Raw genomic sequence first — 7,620 nt, 5'->3', positions numbered from 1 at the left:
GATTATCCAAATCCGGAGTCATATGATGTGCAACTCCTAAATCTAGGTACTAGTTGGGGTCGAAGCTATTTTCTCTGTACGAATTCTGATATCAAGGGGTACTTATGTCTCCATGAAAGGTAGATGTCTCATTGTATGTGTTATCATTAGCAAAACCAAAAGCATATTTTGCTTTATGACATTGAAGAGCACTATGTCTAGATTTATTACAGATTTGGCAAACTATGTTGCTCTTACCTTCACGACCTCTAGAAAATTGTTGAAACTGATTTGGAAAAGATTGATGATTGTATTGGGGGGATCCACGACCTTGTCCTTTGCCTCTATTATTATTGAATGCCGGAGAAAATTGTTGTGGAGGTTTTTGAGAGTTACCTTTCTTGAGAGTAACACCAGCAAGATTGATATTTCGAGGATTAGAGATGTGTAACAGTTCTTCAAGCCAACTCTCATGATTGAGGAGAGCTCCCATAATATCTGCAATATTGAGATTAGCTGCGTCAGGTCGGTTGCTGAATGCAGTAACTACAGATTCATACTCACTCCCTAGTCTGGAAAAAAATGTGGAGAACAAGTTCTGATTTGGGAATAGATTCAGCAACTGTGGATAGGCTATTAGCAATGGACTTAACACGTTGAATATATGCAGAAGTATAAAGAGACCCCTTTTTGAGACTTTGCAGTTGTCGACACAACTACAATATTTTGGAACAAGAATGAGTAAAATAACTATGAGCAAGTCAAGTTCATACCTTGGCTGTTGTTGATAAGCCTACCACTTGATCCATAACTCCTTCTATAAGAGAAGATATCAACCAACTCAACACGAGTTGGTCTATGTCTGTCCACTTTTCAAATTCTGGTAGATGATTGTTCCCGTACTGTCTGGATCTGGAATAACTTTAGGTGGGGGCTTCTTCTTTCCTTCAACAAAATCCATGAGATAGTGATGCCGCTGAATAGGAAGGAACTGGGCGCGCCATAATAGGTAGTTGTCACTACCGAGTTTGATAGGTAAGTAGTGAGTGACGTTTTGGATTGAATGGAGTGACGAATTGGTCGTTGATGAATGACCACTGTTGGAGAGAGTGAGACAACTATCGTGTGTTCCAGTTTTGGTTGACATTGGCTCTGATACCAAGTTTGAACATCAAGAAAACAAAAATAATAACAATAAAAGTAAGAATGACAAAGATAACAATAAAAAAATAAATCAGCTAACTTGTGTGGTTAGGGCCGATAGCCACTCCATTTATAGTGAAAGTGTTCAGATTACATTAGGATTTATAAGAGATGGGAACAGTGGAGTTTTACATTATCTAAGTTAGATAAGAGTTAGAATTATCCTAGATAAAAAGTTATTTAGAAGAGTCCACAAGATTTGGTCTCTTGAGAGAATTGGGCCTAGAGTCCATTTGATTAGAGCTCGTGCATGGGCCATGTATGGAGACTAGATGAGAGAGTTAAGCTTTTGCAACTTCGAGTCCCACACATGAAGAATATATGCGGCCAATGTTTCATGTGCTTTCTCTAGAACTGTCTGTAGGTATTTCCCTTGAGCTTCAATCCGTAGCTACAAGTGTCTTTGCACCTAGAAGAGAAAACTAGTTGCTGATGTGTATCTGTTATTCTTTGCCAAGAATATCTGGCTTTAAAATAAAGTTGGGTTGATGAAAAGCCTACCTCAATCTGTTCAAGAAGTGTTACAGTCCCGCGCGTAGGATCCTGTCACGGGTCGGTCCACGGTGCGAAAGCCCTGCTTCCCCTGGCGTGCAGATCCTATTGCAGAAACTGAATGGGTGATTTGTCCAAGAGACCACCCAAACTCTCCTAAGGTGGTTTGTCCAAGAGACCACCCGAACTCTCATCACCCTTTTCTTGACTGCGAAAACTGAATGCTTTATTTCAATTTGTGGCTCCTTAAATAGGAGCTTACAGAAGGAAATTCATAATTAAACTCAAACTCCAACTTGAACTCAAACTCCTAATTACCTACTCCTATTGGTAACACACTCTTACTTAAGATAAGATAAAGGTGAGGATAAGATAAGATGAGGAGGTATAAGGGATAAGATAAGGATAAGGTAAGCTGGCGGCGAGTTGGCTTGACGTGTCTAGATAAGGGTGGGCCCACCCCTATGAGCTGTTGTGCAGGCCCCGCTCTGCTGCTGTTGCCGGGTGCGTGCGTGCAGTGCTGCTGCCACGCAGTGCGTGCGCACGGTTCATGGTGCCGCTACTGTGCGGTGCCGGGCATGTGCGCAGTGCGTGCTACCGTGCAGTGCGTGCGGTGCGCATTGCTGCCTGGTGGGCGGTGCGTGCCTTCGTGCGGCGCTGTCGGGCAGTGCGTGCTGCGCGCTGTCGGGCGGTGCGTGCTGCGTGCTGCCAGGCGGTGCATGCTGCACGCTGTCGGGCGGTGCGTGTTGCGTGCTGCCAGGTGGTGCATGCTGCGCACTGTTGACGGTGCGTGCTGTTGTGTGGCGCTGCCAGGCGGTGCCTGCTGCTGTGCGGCCAGTTGTGCGCGCTGCTGCCTATGATTGCGCCGCAGTGCGTTGCCGGTTGGTGTGACCATAACATTACACCCCTCCCGGACTACGAGCTTGTCCTCAAGCTCGAATTCCGGATACATGGCTTGGAACTCTGCGAATGGTTCAAACGGCTACACATTGTCTCTCAGTCCACCAACAGTATGAACAACAGGGACTGCCCCGTAGCTCAGTGCATAAAGCTGGATTATTTGATGCAGACCCCAGCCACCTTCTTTAGTTTCCAGCTCCCCGGCGTAACCATGGCTTACCGTGACTACACGATCAGCTACACTTAGGCCAGCCGCAAGGATATTGAGGTGTTCCCTACCTCCTGGGTCATATAGTTTGAAGTAGTTTTGTGGAAGATCCACATAATAGAAATCACGTACTGGACCACGACCCCGGTGTGCTCTGTTGTGGATCATAAGAATGCATCGGGTATGCTTATCGTAGAGGACCTCAAGAGCGGCCTTATCGAAGAGAACCATGCATTTTAAAATATCCTCTCGGCCTTCCCCATATATATTTTCCTCAATATTACGAAACATGGGGCTGTCCATGAAAACAAAATCTATGTCATCAATATAAGCTTGGAAGAAAATTACCTCTATATCCTGCCCCTCCACCTTACATCTCTTGCGCACCCTGTTTCTTGGATTTCTGTATAGTTACCATACGGTGGTGCCGCAACCATAACTTTATGTCCACGCCGAGCCAAGGCCTTCGGTAAAGCCCCAGCAACATCACCAAGCCCTCTTGTCTTCGTCAAAGGAGCACATTCTACAGGTTCTACTATAATGTTCGTGACCTCGTCCCCGGCCACAAGAGGAGACTTTACGGTTTCATCCTCCGTGCGCTTATCCTTGGAAATAACTGCGGCTGTAAGGCAGCGATCTGTTGTTCGCTGCATGCCTCTGCCCAGTCCGGACGGTGTCTGTTCGTGTTGGCGATTCCCTCCGAATTCATTTCTTTGTTGGAGAGGAATGCTTCCAGCAGGCGTCGCATCTCCCAGACGTCTTTCCTGACTTCACGAACCTCCATGTTGGTTTCTGCAAGTTGGTGTTCCAGTTCGTTGACCTTGGAAGACAGCTGCTCCATATCGCTCGTGACGTTTGGCTCTGATACCAATTTGTTGCGGTCCCGCGCGTAGGATCCCGTCACGGGTCGGTCCACGGTGCGAAAGCCCTGCTTCCCCTGGCGTGCAGACCCTATTGCGAAAACTGAATGAGTGATTTGTCCAAGAGACCACCTGAACTCTCCTAAGGGGTGGTTTGTCCAAGAGAGCACCCGAACTCTCCTCACCCTTTTCTTGACTGCAAAAACTGAATGCTTTATTTCAATTCGTGGCTCCTTAAATAGGAGCTTACAGAAGGAAATTCCTAATTAAACTCAAACTCCAACTTGAACTCAAACTCCTAATTTCCTACTCCTATTGGTAACACACTCTTACTTAAGATAAGATAAAGGTGAGGATAAGATAAGATGAGGAGGTATAAGGGATAAGATAAGGATAAGGTAAGCTGGCGGCGAGTTGGCTTGACGTGTCTAGATAACGGTGGGCCCACCCCTATGAGCTGTTGTGTGGGCCCCGCTCTGCTACTGCTGCCGGGCGCGTGCATGCGGCTCATGGTGCCGCTGCTGTGCGGTGCGTGCGCGCAGTGCGTGCGTGTAGCTCATGGTGCCGCTGCCGTGCGGTGCCGGGCATGTACACGGTGCGTGCTGCCGTACAGTGCGTGCGGTGCGCGTTGCTGCCTGGTGGGCAGTGCGTGTCTTCGTGCGGCGCTGCCAGGCGGTGCCTGCTGTTGTGCGGCCAATTGTGCGCGCTACTGCCTATGATTGTGCCGCAGTGCACTGCCGGTTGGTGTGACCATAATAAGAAGCTTCTTCTGCACTTCCATTTGCAACTGTAGAGCCTGAGCAATTTGAAAGTTGCTGGGATACATGTATCCATATATATCAACTAAATCTTTTCACATTAAATTTCCTATCAGACTAATCAAACAGAGGAACAAAATCTCTTACTCAAACTTGGCTTCCACAACACAGCGATCAGACCCATCTCTGAAATCCCAAGCCTATTGGTTCTTGTGCTTGAATCCCTTCACACACAGATGGGCAAAGCATTGTCGTCGCAAATCTCAAGTCTTTTGGTTCTTGGGCTTGAATCCCCCATTGAAGGGTCGTTTGGGCTCTTCCAAGATGTCAGGAAATGATTCAAGCCAGTCTTCAAGTTCTAATCTATTGAAGTTTCTCTCTGTAGTGCATTCACCCTGCTAGAGAATATCAACTTATTCAGTGACCTCACTAACAGCTTAAGCTCTTAGGTTTAATGGTTCTTTGAGACACCCATACAAAAAACTTGATATATTTATTTGAACAACACTAGAGTTTCATTCTGGCAACGACCGACATAGTAGAAGTACTTTTTGTTGAAAAGTAATGGGGTAAGGGTATTTGTGGTGTCTTTATAATTTATCCTTTATTTTTTTTTTTGAGAAATGAATGTTCGGCCCACCCCTTTTATTTTTTTGGGAGAATGACTATTCATTCCACCTCAAAATTCTACCAATGTGACTGTGGATTGCTGCCAAATCCATATGCAAGATATGGTTTATAGGGGCTAGAATTTGGAAAAATTCTGTATTAAGCTGAAGTGTAATTATTGATGAGGTTTATAGGGGGCCTAAAATTCTGTACCCAAGTCACTTCTCATTAATGCAATTATTGATCAGTTTTATGTATGTTGCTTCGCTTATTTTCAACCCTAACGTATTATCAATTGCATTGACCAAAAGCAAAAGGAAACTCACATTAATGGCTACTCAAGTTTTAGATCCCAATCAGCTGATAAGAAAGGTCTAAATATATCTGTTTTTTTAGAGAAACAGGAGGAGCTACACAAAGCGGAGTGGCTCAGCCCCAAGAAAAAATAACAATAACGACGCAATAACCACGCTAGGCCGTTTATCGTGAAATCCAACTAAAGACGGGATCAGAAGGGGAGTCTTCTCGTGCTAATGACACTTGACACTCGAATCCTGGGTGCATAAAACCTCTCTCTCTCTCTGGGCCTTGTAAGGAAAACATGAACTATTTCACCTTTTAAAGCTTCTGGGGCAAGGTACACTGACTGGAACAACCTTCCCCAATTTATAAATATGATCAGTTACAGAAAGCTCTCGTCTCTCATACAACTCGCAGTGACCTTCCTTCCACATTGGGCCGAAGATAGAAACAATGGGTCGCTGCGCTGCTACTCCACTACTCGTCGGTCTAATTCTCCTGCTGCTGCTGGTGGCACTGGCTGTGGAAGCTGCAGCAGAAAGAGATGTGTGGACAACAGGATCTCGGTCTTCTCGGTGGCTCAAGGCTGTGTCCAGACAAACCATCACAGGCTGTCGGTTTCAACCGTCGATTTGCAATCAAGGAGAAACGCCACCCTACACGATGCGGTGTTGTAGGAACCGTTGTGTGAACGTGACATCAGACTCAAATCAATGTGGGTTGTGTCTCAACAGATGTCCATTTACTCGGCAATGCTGCGGTGGGTTGTGTGTCAACACAAATTCAAATCCCTTCCACTGCGGCAGGTGCTTTCACTTCTGCGGCTTCGGAATGCCGTGCGTCTTTGGACTCTGCGGATACTCTACGTCCGACCCTTCCGCTTCCTTTCCTCCCGCTCTTACAAACTTATCAACCACCTCCACCATGATTTGAGCTTCTCTCTCTCATTCCTGTTACGCATCGGTAGATCATCGGATTGTTTGTAGAGAATTATATGGAATTGATGGCTCTCTCTCTCTCTCTCTATATATATATATTGCAAATATCGTGGTTTCTTTTATAGAAAAATGATCTAATTAATGGAATTAATGGGCATCGCTGAATCAAAACCCAAAAAGGGTTCAGGTCATTAGTTTGCATACGAAGTGTCCAGCCAGCACGAATGATCTTATTAGCCTGTTAGTGCTTTCGCTGCAACCCTGCAAATGCAATATGCTTCCCCCTCCGCCGGCCTCTCCCAAGTTTCAGCCGATCGACCAAGGCATGACGCTAGAAGAAAATTTAGGCCTGTTGGATTGTATTTCTGTTAACCAGGGTGAAGATCTAAATGAGGCTATTTGTTTGACAACGCTCCCATTCCAATATTGTATTAATTAATTGGGAGTCGGTCCGTCTCTGAACTCCAAAAATGTAACGGCCGTGGTTGGTGGAAAAAACGTAAATGCCATAATGAAACAATTAAGCATCAGGGAACTTTGGGGGCTAAATGCCAAAGCCCCAATTCTAGTTTTGAATCTTACATTTCAAAAGTTGATCATAAGGGAGTTTGTCTTTCAGTAACTTATGATTGAAAAGGAATCAAAGAACTCCTTTTGACCCCAAATTACTTTACCACAGAAAATTCACCAATTGTTTGGGGAAGCTCACTAAGAGTTGTTTATCAATATGAATAATTTTGTTTATCTAGAGTAATCGATATGAGAGAGAGGCATTATTATTAAGAGGGGTGGTTTAGATCTTTGGTTAGACAGACTTGATTCGATAAACATGAGAAAAGAGGAACGAAGAAAGAAGAATGAGTCCCACATCGGAAGTTGTGGAGAAGAGGATGACGAGAGAGAGCCTATAAAAGTTGAACGTAGGGGGAGTCCAAACTCATCTTTGCGCTTGGGGCAATGACGCAGCTAGTGAGGTATTAACTGAGGCGCGTCAATTGCTGGTTGAAAACTATTTCCAAATCCCCTCTACGGCCTGGGTTTTGCCCTGGCCGTCGAGAATTTCTGGAAGGGCTCCCTCTTGGGTAAAGCCCTACAATTAAGTTCCAAGTTTTGTTCTCTCTTCTCCTTTTGCCTCCATGTGTGTGGAGAGGCACTAATCCCAAAGCACGTCTTCTATTCTCCTTTACGAGTCTCAGACTTGTACAACGGTCATATTCTGTTTTCTCAAGTCTCAACTCGTGAGAACGATGCGTCCCTGTATTTTCACTTGGAGGGAAATTGATAAACAAAACAGAGAAAGGAAATTTGAGGGGATATTGATTCAGGGTAATGGAGTCTGGAGAAGTATAGGAGATATTTTGCTACAATCTCCT

General features: G+C 45.2%; 1 non-coding gene across 1 annotated transcript; it reads left to right on the top strand.

Moving 5' to 3' along the window:
• The first annotated feature begins 7,186 nt into the window (after positions 1-7,186).
• Positions 7,187-7,337, top strand: LOC148803383 (U4 spliceosomal RNA). Its single transcript, XR_016081513.1, has one exon. It is a non-coding gene; the product is annotated as a U4 spliceosomal RNA (small nuclear RNA).
• The last annotated feature ends 283 nt before the right edge of the window (positions 7,338-7,620 follow it).

Source organism: Nelumbo nucifera, chromosome 1, assembly GCF_055504915.1.
Source record: "Nelumbo nucifera cultivar China Antique chromosome 1, China Antique-T2T, whole genome shotgun sequence".
In the NCBI taxonomy this organism is placed as follows: domain Eukaryota; kingdom Viridiplantae; phylum Streptophyta; class Magnoliopsida; order Proteales; family Nelumbonaceae; genus Nelumbo; species Nelumbo nucifera.
The sequence above is the reverse complement of the archived record's forward strand: the minus strand, read 5'-3'. Positions and strand labels throughout refer to the sequence as shown.